At 45.4% G+C, this 16,750-nt stretch overlaps 1 protein-coding gene and 1 pseudogene across 6 annotated transcripts in view; both read right to left on the reverse strand.

Annotated features, from left to right (window-relative positions):
• EHBP1 (EH domain binding protein 1) overlaps window positions 1-16,750 on the reverse strand; it is a 1,903,610-nt gene that overhangs the window by 1,521,723 nt on the left and 365,137 nt on the right. The window lies entirely within an intron of this gene.
• On the reverse strand, window positions 14,018-14,690 carry LOC147709028 (GTP-binding nuclear protein Ran pseudogene; annotated as a pseudogene).

Below are 16,750 nucleotides of genomic sequence, written 5' to 3' on the forward strand. Positions count from 1 at the left end.
TCACCAGAATGTCTAAAAGACTCTCTAGCGGTACCACTTAAAACAGCAGGAATTGAAAGATGGGGCCAATTGTTAGTAGACAAAGAGATAATCCCGTGGGATCTACTATATGAACTTACAGATGGCAAGATGTCAACATTTAAATATCATCAACTAACCAACTGGGCTAAATCTTTACCAGAGGAAAAAAGGGGCAGTGAGAATCTTGAAAATGAAATGATAAAAATAACACCAACAAAGAAAGAAATATCAAAATGGTATTGGGCACTCATTGAGTCTGGAGAAGAAGATTTTTTAGTCCCGGAAGTAACATGGAGGAAAGATATGCCTGATCAGGATTTGAACTTACAGCTCGTATGGCAAAAGTCACTGGAAAAATGCTGGTCCTGTATAAAACCAGCCTCACTAAAGAGGAATCATTTGTTCACGATTCATCGAGCATATTGGACCCCAAAAAGACTGTCAAAATTTAAAGGAACCAACATTAAGTCCTGCCCTAAGCGCGGAGAGGCAAAAGCGGATGACACTCATATGTTCCAAAACTGCCCCGCACTATCCAACTACTGGCTTGAGATTGGTAAGACGTTGAATATGGTATTGGGAACCCACATAACTGTAAGTACCCCTCGTATTATCTTTGGGATATATAACATCATAGATGCTGGTACGAATAAACTAAGTAAAAAACAGGAAAGCTTGTTGTTCGTTCTGATACTGCTAGCGCGGAGAGAGATTTGTATTAACTGGGTTAAACCAGTACCACCAACACATGCAAATTGGTTAAATTCTATAATAAAAATTAACAAGCTTGATAGGAAAGGGAAATATTCCAAAAGAATACATTTCTGGGAAATTTGGGAACAGCACTTCCAAATAAATCATTAACTCCTACTGGGCCACTGGTAAATAAAATCCAATGATTAAGGCGATGACAATAATTCTAAGCAGAAATTATTACTGCCAAGTAGGCTAGCTCCCCCTCTAAACAATGGAATTATTGAACACGATAAAGGGTGAGTGGAGAAAACTGATGAATCATAACATCGAAAGGGATTCTTCCCAAAGACATCCGACAATGACGGGGCAGTGACGGGGCAGTGAAGACAAAAAAACGAAAGATCATCAGACTCCCGAAACCTCCTTATCTATACAATCGCAAAATGATTAAAAAAAACATTAATCTATGCTCTAATCTATGCTTTGCAGTGTGCATGCGGTTCTTTGATAACGGTTAATAATTCACTGTTCTATATTAGGATTTTAAGTATAAACTACAAGTAACAAAAGATATCTCTTAGAAAAGCAGTAATCCACTGACCTGACCGGTTTACAATATATGCACTTTGTGATCTTCATGGTACAGGCTCATTGCAACGGGCATATTAACCTCATGTGCTAATTTTTTATTGAAGCAGTTCAGTTCTTTATTGCTTGATTAATAAAAATAATTGTAATTAAAACAACTTCACTTTCACTCAATAATTCAAAAATATGCTATTTTATGGTCAGTCAAAACCTCAACTTGATCTCTCTCCAGAAAAAACATGAATCACCAGAGTTATCTTGACATTTTTATTGTTGTCTGGAAATTGCTGGAGGCAAGGAACACAGCAGCAGGTGCTTGTAAAACCAAAATAAACTGGCAAACTCTGCGCCCCCTGAAGTCAGGACCCTGTGCTGTGGCACCGGTCGCACTGCCCTAAAGCCGGCCCTGGTTAGAACACAGCGGTACAAAAGGGGTTGGTGATGGACGGAGCATCTGAACCAATCAAACACTCACACCCAGTCAACAGATCTGGGTTTAATCCATCACCGCTCTTTAGCCCACTCTGCCACCCCAGTTCAGACATGGCCATATGCAAATCAGTCTGACCCTGTGCCTCATGGGAAAAGTCCAGCCCGAACTGCCAAGCCATGCCTTCCCTGGGCTGGAAACAAGTTTCCTAGGACCAGTTTCTGGCATTACAGCCGTCCTCAGTCAGGCTTGCTTGAATCCAGTGGCAAAATGAGCAAGGGACCCACTTCTGGGCATAACCTGTCAACTTAGGGCGAACAAAGCAAAACCAATGGAGATGATGGACGAGTGTTGAACATTGCACTGTGCTGATGTTTCCGAATATATCAGAATTAGTACAAATGGAGCACTTTCTTTGTAATTCTGATGTGTGGTGGTAACAAATACACTAGGTAAAGACATTTGCAAAACTATCGTTTGTGAGCATTAAAACTGTATTTCGGTGCAAATTGAATGGTCATTTTAGTTGAAAATGTGTTGTCTTTAATGGCAGTGTGCAACCACATCATGCATACTCCACACTAAGCCACCTCACTCTATGCCACACCACACCACTCCATTCCATTCTACGACACTCCACTACATTAGATGACTCTCCACTCTGACACACCACAACACAACAGACCACTCCAGCCCCCTCCACTCGATTTACCGCAGTCCAGTCTACCCCACTCCACTTACCCCAATCTACCCCACCCACTTCGCTACAAACTATTCCACCCACTCCACTCCAATCTACCCAACTCAAACATACCACAATCCACTCTACCCCACTCTACTCTACTCAATTTAACCCAATCAACACCACCCCACTTCAATCTACCACACTCCATTCAAATCTATCTCACTCTGCTCTAATCCACCCACTCCAATCTACCCTAATGCATTCCAATCCACCCCAGTCCAATTTATCCCATTCTAGTTCATCCCACTCCACTCCAAACTCCACTGCAATCTATCCAAAACCTCCCCACTCTAATCTAGCCACTCCACTCCAGTCTATACCACTCCACCACAATCTACCCCACTCCGATCTGCCACAATGTACCCAGCTCCACTCCAATGTACCATAATATATCCTGCTCCACTCTAATCTACCCCACCCCACCCAAATCTACCCAACTCCACTCCCCTCTAACCCACTTCACCCCAATCTACACTACTCCATCCTACTCCTTCTACCCAACACCAACCCTGGCTTCCGAGTAACTGCAATCATGTATCTTTAACAAGTGAAATTTACGCAATTTCAACTTCCTATTATATTTATACAAATCGATACGAGTCTGCGCATAGTTGAAATTGCTGGCCAGGCTGTACGACAAACCTAATGACAGAACTTGTAGTTCAGCTTGGCTCAGAGAGAAGTTGGTGAGATTAATAACTGATTGCGACTCCGGTACTGGCCCCATATTGCCTGTTAAAGCTGTCATTTGTAGTTCATTCTTCTGTTGGCATTGGGATTTTTGTTGTTTGGCTTTCCGCTTGCTGTTACATTGCTATCTTTCCCCGCGTTGTTTGTTATTTCTTTGGCGCCTTTTGCAATCTCTCCCCGGGGTCGCAAAGTAGATCTTCTAACCTGGAGCAGGCAATCTACCTCTTGCGCCAGGGAGAACCTGGTAAACCCCAACCCGGTTGTTTGTCAAGTTAATTCATTGTCAGACTCACTTTCAGGCACAGAGCTGAGATCTGACAGAGACGATGCCGACTGAAGAGACGTGCTGGTCCTGGCTTCTGGCTTAGCTATTGGTACTGATTTTTTGGAAGCCTTCATAGCATAAAATTTACTGGCAAATATGAAAACTTGCCCTTGTTGATTTGATCCCTTTGCAATTTATATGCCATGCGTTTTTCGTTTTTCAATTATTTCATTCATATATATATATATATATATATATATAAGTATATATATATATATATATATATATAGTCACTGAAAATATCAAAGGATAAATTGACGTTATAGTTAGGTGAAAATGGCAGTGACAACATTAAAGTTTTGAACTAAAAAAAAAAAAACACAAATTCACCATTTATAGTTACCGCAATCTACCCCACTCCAATCTACCATGCTAATCTACCCAACTCCCCCACTCCAATCTACTCCACTCCACTCTATGCCAATCCACCCCACTCCATTGTACCCCATTCCACTCTACCATAATCTACCCCATTCCACTCTACCTCAATCTCCCCCACCCCATTAACTTTTAGCCATGCTGAACAGGAGCCATATTTTTTTTTTGGTAAGTGCAGAGATGTGTCAGAGAGATGTTACTGAAGAGGAAAAGAAGTAGAGGTATTGAGACAGGAGTAAGGTACTAAAAGAGTAAGGGGGTGAACAGAGGTAGAACGAGTGGAGGGGGAGAGAACACGTAGAAGATGAATGGGTAAAGAGAGCGATCAGGCAATGAGTGTGAGGAGTGTGATACAGAGGGATATGTGGCAGTGAGTGCAAGGTGTGGGGTACAGAGGGATATGTTGTGGCAGTGAGCACGAGGTGTGGGGTACAGAGGGATATTTTGTGGCAGTGAGCACGAGGTGTGGGGTACAGTGGGATATGTTGTGGCAGTGAGCACGAGGTGTGGGGTACAGAGGGATATGTTGTGGCAGTGAGCACGAGGTGTGGGGTACAGAGGGATATGTTGTGGCAGTGAGCGCGAGGTGTGGGGTACAGAAGGATATGTGGCAGTGAGTGCAAGGTGTGGGATACAGAGGGCTATGTTGTGGCAGTGAGCGCGAGGTGTGGGGTACAGAGGGATATGTTGTGGCAGTGAGCGCGAGGTGCGTGGTACAGAGGGATATAAGGCAGTGAGCGCAAGGTGTGCGTTACAGAGGGATATATGGCAGTGAGCGCGAGGTGTGGGGTTCTGAGGGATATAAGGCAGTGGGCAATGGTATTGTGGGGGTTAAAACGCTGCACAGCTTATGCCTCTGCCCCTTGCATCAGGTCTCTCACATGTGCATGTCCATTTCAATAAGGGCCCAGTATAAGCCAGGAGGCATCCACCAAAACACCCACGGTGGAAAGAGAGCACAGATTCTAAAATGGGTGTAGCTCTGTGTGCTAGTTAGCAATGGAGTCGGTGTGGGCAGTTTATATTAAGCATTAGCTTTCAGCCTTTATCTCCAACAGCCTGCTCTCGGTGCGACCCAGGCCGCGATAGGCACAGAACAGCCAGGTTCAGCTCCAGCCAGAGGCACAACTAGAGTCAAATTATTTTGGGAGGGAGGCGCAGGGGTATGGGGCTAAGAAACAATTCGGGGGGGGGGGGGGCTAATTCTTCAAGCAAAAGGCAGAGTGGAGCTGCAGGGGCTCTAAGCAGGGGGGGGGGGGAGGGACATCAAAGCTTCATTAACAAGCAAAAGGTCTTTAAAAGACCTGTGAAGTATTCGGGTGCGGCTGTGTGTGTGCCCGGGAAGCTGTCTCATCCCGGGCTGACACAAACGACGGGGGGCGGGGGTCCTCCAGGGGGTGCAAGCGCCCCTCCTTGCCCCCACCACCCCCCTGCGGACGCCCATGTGCAGAGGCCAGATTGGCTCCGGAAACGTTTCCCTTGCCAGCAATAATTCTCCAGCGGCACCAGCAGGGCTCGAGTCGGGGTACCACGCAGGTGGACGGCGTCCCCCCACTTATTTTACCGGGGGGACGCCATCCCCCCTGCCAAACAGCTGGACTTCACTCTTTAGCCTCTCTGGAACGAGGAGCTCGGCACCTTTTGTGACGTCACTTCCGGTAGCAACGTCACTTCCGGTGACAGCGTCCCACCACTTCTTTTTTTACGACTTGTGCCCTGGGCACCAGGAATATCAAATCAACAGATGGTGACTAGAACGCTGGCATCAGATCTTAGCAATTTTTTTGTCACCCCATTGAATTATGGCGAGAGGAATTTAGAAAGCATTCAAAACTGCAACACTCACAGCACATGACACATTTGAAAACGTTGGGATCCTATATCAATAGATGAAGGAGGGCAGTGAGAAAACTGGGAGAAGAAACAGCATCCACCAGAAATAATTCTACCTAAGGTAAGCAACATTTTCTTTTTTTGGATATTTCTTCCTGCACATTCCTCACCTTATGAATACAAGTCCCAAAGGGGAATGAATGAATAAAATGTATCCGTGATCAATTACTTAAAATCGTTACATGAAACAGCATACACAGTATTTTCTGAGTACAAAGTAGCAATTTATAATCAGAGTAATAAAAACTATCAAAGTTAAAAATACTAAAAGATGAAAGGGGTGGCCTATCATAGTGCAAGTGCTGCTGGATCTTAGTGGACAGCAGAGTCCAAATTATCAATTCCGTAAGTTCTTGATAGTAGAATGTTGACCCATTGTGAAACGGTGTTAGTGCGGGGGTCTGGCAGGCTGGAGCTTGTCAGGGTCTTTGGGCCTAGAAGGAGGTGCTTCAGCAAGGGCTTTGCGTAGCACAGATAGAATCTGATCCAGGAGCGCCCACATGTGACGACTGGAGGGCCGAACGGATAACATCAGTGAATTTCCCCAGCCTTGCTAGTATCATTGGGATGTTATTAGAGAAGCACAGGTCGAAGCACAGGTCTAAGGCAGTTTTGCAAGTTCTTAGTTCGTAGGCCAGAAATAAGGGAATTAACAGGCGATGACGATCACTGCCCAGTTCAAGGATGCATCACAATAAGTGAAGCCAGGATTCTTTATGATAATTACACAGTCCGCATGATCTTGCCTCCTTCAAGATGAATTCAAATCCATAAATGGTAGGGCAAGGAGCCACATATGTAGGATTTTCCTGCGGGTATGGGTAACTAAAGTTTGATGTAAATAAGCCTGCGCTTTCCCGGCAATGTAAGATGTGTCTAGTGCGAGGAGGCTTTCTGTCTCCAGCTCCAGGGAGATGTTCTTGACTTGCAATTTACTGTCTTTTTCCAGACTGGAAATGGTATGGCAGTACGGTAAAGACTGGGGGCTGGGGGCTTCCATTTTGAGAGTCTTATTTGCCAGGGCTAAGTATGCATGCCAAGGAGTGCCCCCTGCCTTGAAGGCTACCTGAGTATTGCAGCGAGTGCGTTCTCAGGGACCCGCAGAATCTAAGCTGTTGATTTGGTTCCTTATGTGAACCAGATGTCTAACCAATTATAGTTTGAGACTGTATTTATTTGTAGATCCTCGAGCCGCCAACAAGCTTGTTTCTTATGGGGATATTTTCCAAATATGATGATTTGGTCTTGTCCTGGTTCACATGCAGTTTATTGGACTTGCTAAACCTGTGGAGTGCTTTGAGGGCTCTCTCTAGGCCTGATTTAGCATTGTCCATAATCACCAAGTCCTCTGCATACTGAGTGGGACTGAGCTGTGACCTTCTAATGCTTTGCACAGATTGGCAGTGTAAAGATTGAAGAGAAGAGGTGTCAGCACAGAGCCCTGTTTGAGACTGTTGTTTGTCAACACTTTGGCAGTCGATGTAGTGGGGCCTCTTTTAATCCAGACCCAGGTCCCCTGGTTTAAAGATGTTATTTCTTTAAAGAGCAAGGGGGACGCCCCCCCATGCTGATAGATTTTCCCACACAGTGCCTCGGACCACACAGTCAAAAGCTGCACTATAGTTGACGAAGCAGCAGAAGAACAGAGAGTTTATTGCTTGGTGCGACAGGTAGGCTAATGCTCCAATGTTGTCGACAGCTGCGGCCGCCATATGGACAAAGTGGTGGGACGCGGGGGTGAGAGGTGGGGGATTAATAATATACACCTGCTCACGACCGCCTACTGTGTTGCGCAACCATGTTGGTTCTCCCTTGTCCCAGCAGACACTGGGACTACGTCACGGGCTCCCTGTCCAATCCCCGTGCTACTCTAATGCTGAGAGCACCACATGGACTGACTTGAGCGGGTTGAAAAGATGCTCAGGTCAGGGAGTGTGTGGGGTTTCTCCAGCACGGCTGTTCAATACAGCAGAGATAGAGAAACCTAGGTGCGCATGTGTGTTTGGCCAGCCTGAGACAGTCCGCCAAACACACATGGGCACTTAGAGAGTGCTCATAGCACTCCTTCTCCCGCCGCCCTTGCCCCGGCCCGCTCCTCCCTGCACACGTTGGCTGAGCCAGCTATTTAAATATAAAATGATACTAAAATATTGTTTTATCTTTTAGCTGCTGGCTCTGAGACAGTGGGGCGACGCTCCTCTGCCATGCCAGAGAAACCTCCCCTGGTTGTCGATTGTGGAGCTTGCCGGCCATAAAAATCCTGATTGAAAGTATGGAGGAATGCTGTTTTCTTTCACCCAGGCCTCCAAGTCCTCTTGCAGGGTTCCTGTGTATGCCTTTGCTTCTAGGTCTAGAAGGGCAATTAGCCGGCAATCTGCAGGGTTTGAAGTGTCGACCTTTTTGTGAATTGGGAAGAGGATGGACCCTCTCTACGAGTTAGGGATTGTGGTAGCGGTGAAAGCGTGGTTAAAAAGCAGTGTCAATATACCCAGAGCCACACTGGCGATAGAGGGCACCAGGCAATCCCCTGGTGTGCCGCACGGGTGAGGGCCGGTTTTGGGCCCCTGGGGGGCGTTTTTGTTACAGGGCTGTTTTCGGCCCTGTACCAAAATCGGCCAAAAACTTGCCCCGGCAAAGAGCTCAGCGGCACCTCCAACCCCCCCGCCCCCCGAGTGGGGAGGGGTGGCCGAGCACTTTGCCAGGGCCGGTTGTGGTTCCTAGTCCGGTCCTGAATTTACCAGCCCAGAAGTCTTGTGCAGCTTTAAAAACTGATGCAGGAAGGTTGTTGGGTCCAGGGGCACGGTCTCTCTTCGTTTTCCGTATTACTATGGAGATGGAGGCTTTGGTGAGGGGAAAAGATGACAGTGCGTGTCAGTCTGATGCTGGAGCTATCAGGTTGGACGTGATTTCATTTACTTGATCGTCCGTGTAAAGTAGTTTAGCATAAGCAATACACTACCCTTCTGCGACACCATTTTCCTTGGTCTGGTCAAAGTTGCTGAGGCTGTTTATATACTTCCGGAAGAGGAGATGATTTCTGTCTTTAGAAGGTAAATATCTTGCCCCATTCTTTTTCGACTTTCATGGTTTGTTGCTGCCAGACGATCTGCCTGTGATCAGCTCTGTATGCGGAGACCACTGGTGCCTGGATATTTTGGACAGTTAAAATCAGCGGGATATTTTTCTCGCCTCATCCGTTGGCCACCAAGGCTCATTGAAGATTACGCTTATTTGTAACCTGTTCCTTAAAGGATGTATGATTGGCTGTTAATCGAGTAGAATAACTTTTTCTAGGGGCCAACCTCAGTCCTCCCCCCTCCCCCAAAGCTGTGCGAGGGGCTGCCAATAATTCATCCCAGTTATCCAGTAGTGGAGGTGTGCTAGAAGGCATATCAGCTGCCTGTTTGGATGTGATCCAATTATTTAACTTTTCTCTGAGGTTGTCTTTCCATTTGATTCTGGGAAGGACTTTGATGTTCTTTCCCGGTTGATCCGCCCAGGAGGCGTAACTGCGGCTAATTTTAGGATTGCTCGCAAGGGTCTGTGGTCACTTTTTGCCCAGTTGCCTACTTCAAAGGCGCTGATTTTAACTGTCAAAGGTTTGTTAATGAAAATATAATTGATAGTTGATATATTCCTGAATGTGGGAGGGATGCTGCAGTGCAGCTCGTGTGATTCTTTTAGAGTTTGCATGGAGGCTGACTTGTGGCTGTTAAGAAGGCTCTGAAGCGAGGCAGCCTCTGTGGTTAAGCTGGTTATTTGAGTTAGATAGCCAGGGCCCCTGATGTTGAAGTCTCCAGTTATGACTGGAGCTTGAGTGTAGTATTTGTTTAGTAATTCTTCGGTTACAGTGATTAGGGCATTTATAACCATTTTCTTTTGGTGCTGTGCAGCACTGACGTAACAGTTTATTAGAAGCAATGGATGTGTTTTAAAATTGCATTTTAGGGCTTTAATAAGAAGTGCTTGAAGTGTATATAAGTTTCTGGTTATTGGAGTGACCTTTATTTATAGGTCATGTATGACATAAATTGAAAGATACTACATTTTATTGCAGGGGAATGTAATTCATAGTAGCCTGGCAATGTGGTTTTTCCTGTAGCCCAGGACTACTGTTAGCATAGACTATCTCCTGTATGGAGGTATTCAAGAGCTGATTTGCCCTCTATAATTTTCTTGAGGCCTGCCACATTCCATGATATGATTTGTTCGGTGAAGGCAGCCTCCTCTGAGTTGTTGATTTGCATCCCGATTTGTGTTGTGTTAGGAGTGCCATTGGGGATGCTTAGAATGAGCGATGCCAGCCGTTCCCGGTCCTCAGTGGCCGCTAGGGCTAGGGAGTGCACCACCTTTGTTCATTTGTGCAGGATATTTTGAAGATGTTATGCTTTTCAAATGTTTATGAGTGTGGAGGGTGTTTGTTCCTCGTAGCACGGAGTTAGCCCCTTGCTTAAGGATTGGGCCTGAAGCATGTAAGAATATTTTTTCTTGGTTGTTTTGTTTGATATCTAGTCTCCATTCCAAAAGAAGGGGCGCTTTCTCGAGCAAAGCAGCCTGGTTTGGTTGTTGGCACATGCCTACTGTTGTTGACTCACCATGAGTATTGCCAGAGTCTTTGAAACTTAACCCAGGCAAGGTCTTCAGGGTGTATGTTGTCTACAGATGGTACATGTTTGAGTAGGCGAAGCATATTGCCCCTATTTAGAATATCATATTGGGCTTTAATGTTGTATCCAGAGGTTAGCACTATCTCAGAGGTGCCCATTTTGTCCTTTGTGTGGTTTGCTTACAGTCTTCTGGTGCAGGGCCCAAGTGAAGCACTGAGCAGGTCAGTTCCCAAAATTAAAGGCACGTTTTGAATGGGTCAAGTATTTGAACTGGTCTGCAGATTGATCAGTTGAGGATGAGGCCACATTGTTGGAGACCATGTCTGGATGCCCAATGGGGTCTGTGCCTAGCTCATTATTTAGTGCAGCTTGGGTGCTCGCATCCACTCTTTTCTTGCTTGTCGGCAGAAAAGACTTATCTTGAGGACTGATCTTACAGTGGTGAGAACATTCGTACAATCTGGGCCCACCCTGTGGGTCAATATCAAATACAACCCGATGGATGGCATGCTACGTCAGTCAGTGTTTGCAATCCATATGCAACATGGCGTGGTCACGCTGAGACCAAAACACACAGGTTCTCACTTAGTGCAAAATCAGACAAGTATTTAAATTGGCGCCTAATTAAGACCTCCCTACCTCCCGATATGGCTACAGAGGTTCGGTCGCCGAACAATAGGTAACAAGATAACCCTCTCTCCTTATAAATTTAACGGATGGGCAACCTTTATGCTCTTTGCCCACCTCTCTTTGTCTAACACAGGCACGAGATGCAATGAAGGGTTTGTCGTAAATCCAGAGATTAGCCCATACCGAACTTTCTTTCTGACAGCTCAACCAATCAACATATTGGTTCTGGCACCAGACAGTACTGGATCACAGTTGTGATAAGCCTTTTTTCCACTGCCCTGTGGATAGCAATGACCCAAAAATTCCAGTAATACCATATGTCTACTCTTAACAGCATGGTTGGTATATATTGTATACACTTTTTCACTGATTGTGATACACGGGCAGGTGATGACATCATAGGGACCTTTCCCTCTCGATCCCCTGTCTTTTTTTATAAACATCTAATGTACGATATGTTATGGTATTATTTTTCACGCTTGGCAAATAGAACATGGTTGTAATCCTAGTGCATATGCTTGACATTAATTGACATATAACACCAGGAACATGTGCCTTCCTTTTCTATCCAGTTCAGAAGGCTAATTATCTCTTCACCTTCCTTCTCCTTTCGATTAGACAAGGGTCCAGTATGCAGACATTGTTGATATGTCCATATAAGTGCATACCCTGGACCTGCTTGTCTAGATTCTTTTATATACAATGAAAGCCCAGACGAGTACTTAAGGGACTACTAACTACCTCTCACCTCCCATGTATCTTTCAGAGTGGTGACTAACTGATGTGCGGGTTTATGCTCTTCCAGCAAGTGCCCTGTTTGTAATCCTGGCCCTGGGACGCATGAATAAAGGGATATTACGTACCCTGGAGCTAGCTTTACTTTCACATATCTTTCTTTTGCACTGCTGCGCCCACTGACCTTGAGCTCTTAATGTGGTATTTAGTATACCCTTCCTCCACACAAAACATCCCTGAGCTCCTCCCTCTCAGTGAGGGGTTGTAGCCTGTGCATCATGGCACGAGGAGAATCCCAATGATGAAGCATGCCACCTTTAGTGGGTGAGGGTTTCGTCCTTTTAAAAGGGACACCTCCACGCAGCTAGATCGCCCCTTGTGACAGTTCCTTTTGTTTCATAGACCCGAGGGTTGCTGGTTTGTGATATATTGCAGGGCAAGATGCCTGCAACCTATTTCCATGCGGAAGAAAACATACTTACGTAATCTGGAAACTAGTCGGATGTCGCTTGGCTGACTACTAGTTAAATCATCGAAACCAGCAAAGATATGGAGGTTCAGATTTAGCAGTGGCTGTTGTTGAGCATGTCACCATCGCTACGCGTCTGCGCATGTAGCACATTTTCAGGAAGGTTAGGACTGAATGTCGTTTTAGGCTGGATCTGTGATACAGAATTTTACTTTAAATAGACTTTTCTTTGTGGTATTTATTGTCTTTACGTAGGAACTGTCCTGTGGTTAGACAACTGGGCACACCAAGAGAATCCCACTTCGCTGCCAATCATTCAGAATTGGATATGTACACATAAGGGGTCTTATATTCAAGTGCTGTCAGTTATTTTTAAAGGAGAGGTGGTTTAAACTCACACTGCATAAAGAAGTAGAGAAGAAAACTAATTGCGAGTTGTCTGTCATAGCGGATAGTTTAAAACTGAGATGAGAGTTGAGCAAATTATTTGGCACAAATTTGTATCACTACTGGGCTGAACTCCCTCTCATTGGATTAAACAAATCTCAGAAGAATAGTTGACATGGCGCTAAGGTAGATGTATGGGCTACACACCCTGCATGAAGTGGAATACTTAGAGTATTAAATCTATAGAAAGCAGTATCTATCGCATTCCACCTTATTGCCAACTGCAGCATCACTGGAGGATTCAATTAAAGAAAATCAAGACTGCCCCTCGTTCCCACATGTAGTGCCCACCCAGTGTGCGTTCTCAAGCACATGCCTTCCTGCTGGGCTCCGTCATAAGGCAAACGGACTATCCCATCAAGACTGGCAACGTATTTATTTTGACAATGGCTTTTCAGTCACCACATGTCTGGTCCTATAAATCGGAACAATATCACGTTTGAGATTTCATTTTAACAGGAGAGTGTTAATTTACTTAACAATTATCACATGCTTATGTTTATTTTGTAGGGCTAATAATTTCAAAACACTGAGCATATCCTAGCTAGGTACAACACTGGAACGTGCCGAAAGCACTTATGGTTTTGTTTTGGATGAAGTAAGCCATTTTCCATATGTACTTGATTCATTTTTATTTATGACGATGTATTTATGCCGTGAACCAATAAAATAAAATAAAAAAATAAAAAAGGAAAGTGCCGAAAGCTGTAACTGATGAGAAGTCACTAAACCACTTGAATTGATTATTGTTATCTGTTGAGGAATAATATACACATTTGTCCCTTACACCATTCCGAGACAGCACGGGGAGGCAGTTTTCAAAACTACGCAGATGCACAAGAGGTCGTCCTGCTGACCTTTGAACCCAATGTTATCTGGCAAAAGATATCAGAGAATTGGGATGGAACAAAAGAAGAAGAAGAATTGACATAGCCTGAATACATGCAAAGCTGAGTTCCTTTCCACAGGCAAGGACAATTTCCTAAAAATGAAACTACAGTTCCAACTGTAGGTCATTTAGATTGGTATTGGTCGATAGTCAGATCAAAAGCTAGTGTCAAAATGTCTGTGGTTATTTTGAGGAGACCCCTATTATGGACAGCTAAGTCACTCAGCGCATTACATACTATAACTCGCAACTCAACTCCCCTCAGAACAGCTAAATACGCAGGTCCAAAATATGAAGGAATTAGTTTTTACTGCCACATTCACTCCGAAGCCCACTCATCTCCTTCCGCATCCCAAAGATTAAAGCACATGTTCTGCTCAGCTAGATAATAAAGTGGCAAACAAGCTGCACCATCGACATCACAGGACAGTTGCCTATAAAACTAGACTTCTGACGCTGGGGTCCAGCTTTTGCTCACAGATCATCGTCCTCATCTGGCAATGCAGTGGTCTGGGCAATCTGTGAATCTTGCTCGTATTGTGCTGCCAATGCGGGTCCATTACAACTTCAGGTGGTGCAAGAGCAGGCATTGCTACAAACTCCAAATTGGGATCGCCGATTAATATTCTTGCAAGCCAAAGGAAGGGCTTCTCAAAGTTGTAATTACTTTTTGCGGAAATGTCGTAGTACTGGAGGTTCTTCTTCCTGTGGAAGACTATGGACTTTGCCTTCACTTTCCTGTCTTTGATATCCACTTTGTTGCCACACAGCACGATGGGGATATTTTCGCACACTCGCACCAAGTCCCGATGCCAATTGGGAACATTTTTGTAAGTGACTCTTGATGTGACGTCAAACATGATAATGGCACACTGGGCTTGGATATAGTAGCCATCCCGAAGGCCGCCAAACTTCTCCTGGCCGGCGGTGTCCCAGACGTTGAACTTGATGGGGCCTCGGTTCGTGTGGAAGACGAGAGGGTGGACCTCGACTCCGAGCGTGGCCACATACTTCTTCTCGAACTCGCCGGTCAAGTGGCGCTTGACGAAGGTGGTCTTGCCGGTGCCTCCATCCCCGACTAAGACGAGCTTGAACTGAACCTGCGGATCTCCCTGGGAAGCCATGGTGTGCGGAGGGGGATCTTCCAGAAGAGTTTTTCCCAATTGACGCCTTCTGCCATCCAGCGAGCTGCTAGCTGCAGCTGGGCAGCATAATAGTACAGGAAAAAGCGTGGGACCTCCAGTCCCCCGTCCTCGTATCTTCGTGTCAGAATATTAAGGGCTACTCTGCTCTGCTTCCCCGCCCACAGTAATGAGATCAGGATCGTGTACAATTGCTTGAATATTCGTGTCGGAATCGGGAAGAGCGAATTTTGAAACATGTAAAGACACCAGGGAAGCATTACCATCTTGGAGACAGCAAGTCTGTCCATTAAGGACAACAGAAGTTCACAGAGTGCTGCAGGGCCTCAAGGGCCCTGTCAAAGTTTAGGGCGTTTGACTGGGCATTAGTTAGCACAATCTAGACATTCAGGTACCTAAAGTGTGTGAGATCCCCCAGGGGCATGGCAGCCATGCCCGCCAGAGGGAAGATCAGTGATTTGTGAAGTCTCAGGTCAGACACCTCCCAGAATGTGTCCCGGTGGTGCAAAAGACTGGGCACGGCCACTCTGGGATAAGCTAAATAGAAGAGCACATGGTACGCATATAGGGAGGTGATGTGGTTTGTGTCTCCCACCCAGATACCCCACTGGTCCAATTCAGCTCTCATATGCACCGCCAATGGCTCAATGGCCAGGGCAAATAGTAAGGGCGAGAGCGGGCATCCCTATCGGGTGCCTCGCCCCAGCACCCACTCCTCAGATAGAGCCCCCTTCCATCTCACCAAAGCTCATGGCTCAGTGTATAGTATCTTTACCCACCAGCGGAATGTAGGTCCCAGCCCCACAACTCTGAAGACCACCAAAAGTTAGCCCCAGTCAACCGTCTCAAATGCTTAAGCTAGGTCTATAGACAAGTATACCATTTCCTCCTCCCGGTGTCTCACTTCCTGCACAATGTGGGTTAAGTGGCACAGGTTCATCGCGGTACTGCGGCCCGGTATGAAGCCACACTGGTCCTCGTGCACGTGGTGCAGCATATGGGGTGCTAGGCGGGAGGCTAATAGGTTGCATAGTATTTTTGTGTCAGTGTTAATCATGGTGATCAGGCGATAAGAAGTGGGTTTGCGGCTATCCCCTCCCGCCTTAAGGATCATATATATTTCGCCCTGTCTCATAGTGGATGTATGATGGAACAACACATGCCATTACCACGCATGCCTTTACAACGCAGCCATTTCAACGGAGGTACAGTTATCAGACATTACCTTTACCACACAGGATTTTACCACGAATATGGCTTTACCACACATGCCTTTACAGCAAATTCCATTTTAAAATCATGTTTGGTGAAGACTTTTGCTTGGTTAAGGTTTTTCAAGTAAATGTAAGTATTTTACAGGGACGTATAAATCCTTTCTATATGTATGTAAATGATTTATATTTTCCTGCATAATACTTACATTTCTGAAATAAAGGAATGCATGCTAAAGCCATAGGGTTGCTAAAGAAAAGTGCAGTTAAATATATATATATCAATCGCTGCTCGTGGTACCCCAAACAGTGAGGCACTCAGCAGGCGGGTGCTGCTACGCGTCGGTGTTCCGCGTAACATATCAAAGCTCCAAATACTCGCAGTTTGTAGGAAAAGAAAGCAGCACTCACGGGAATCTGTACAGGTCGGTGTTTATTTACTTCACAAACAGAGTCGTTTCGGGTAACTCCCTTTTTCTGTATAGGTTGCCAATGCCGATCCACGGCAAGATTTTCTATGTCACAACTGAAATTATTTTATGAACAACACGATGATGCCATGATTAACTGGTGCATTTGATTTTGATTTCATGCAATGCTTGTTGATATGCTATGTGACTTTTCGATTATAATGAATTGGCTATATTTCCAAGATGGAGCTTGCAATTTTGCGGGACGCCTACAGTCCCCTTTCTGTTTTCATGTTATGAATGATTGAAATGGCGCCGCACAGCGCTTTGCACTCTAACACCGAAGAAGGGAGTTACCCGAAACACGTCTGTTTGTGAAGTAAATAAACACCGACCTATACAGATTCCCGTGAGTGCTGCTTTCTTTTTCTACAAACTGGGAGG

The sequence above is a fragment of the Lissotriton vulgaris genome, chromosome 6 (assembly GCF_964263255.1).
Source record: "Lissotriton vulgaris chromosome 6, aLisVul1.2, whole genome shotgun sequence".
Taxonomy (NCBI): Eukaryota; Metazoa; Chordata; class Amphibia; order Caudata; family Salamandridae; genus Lissotriton; species Lissotriton vulgaris.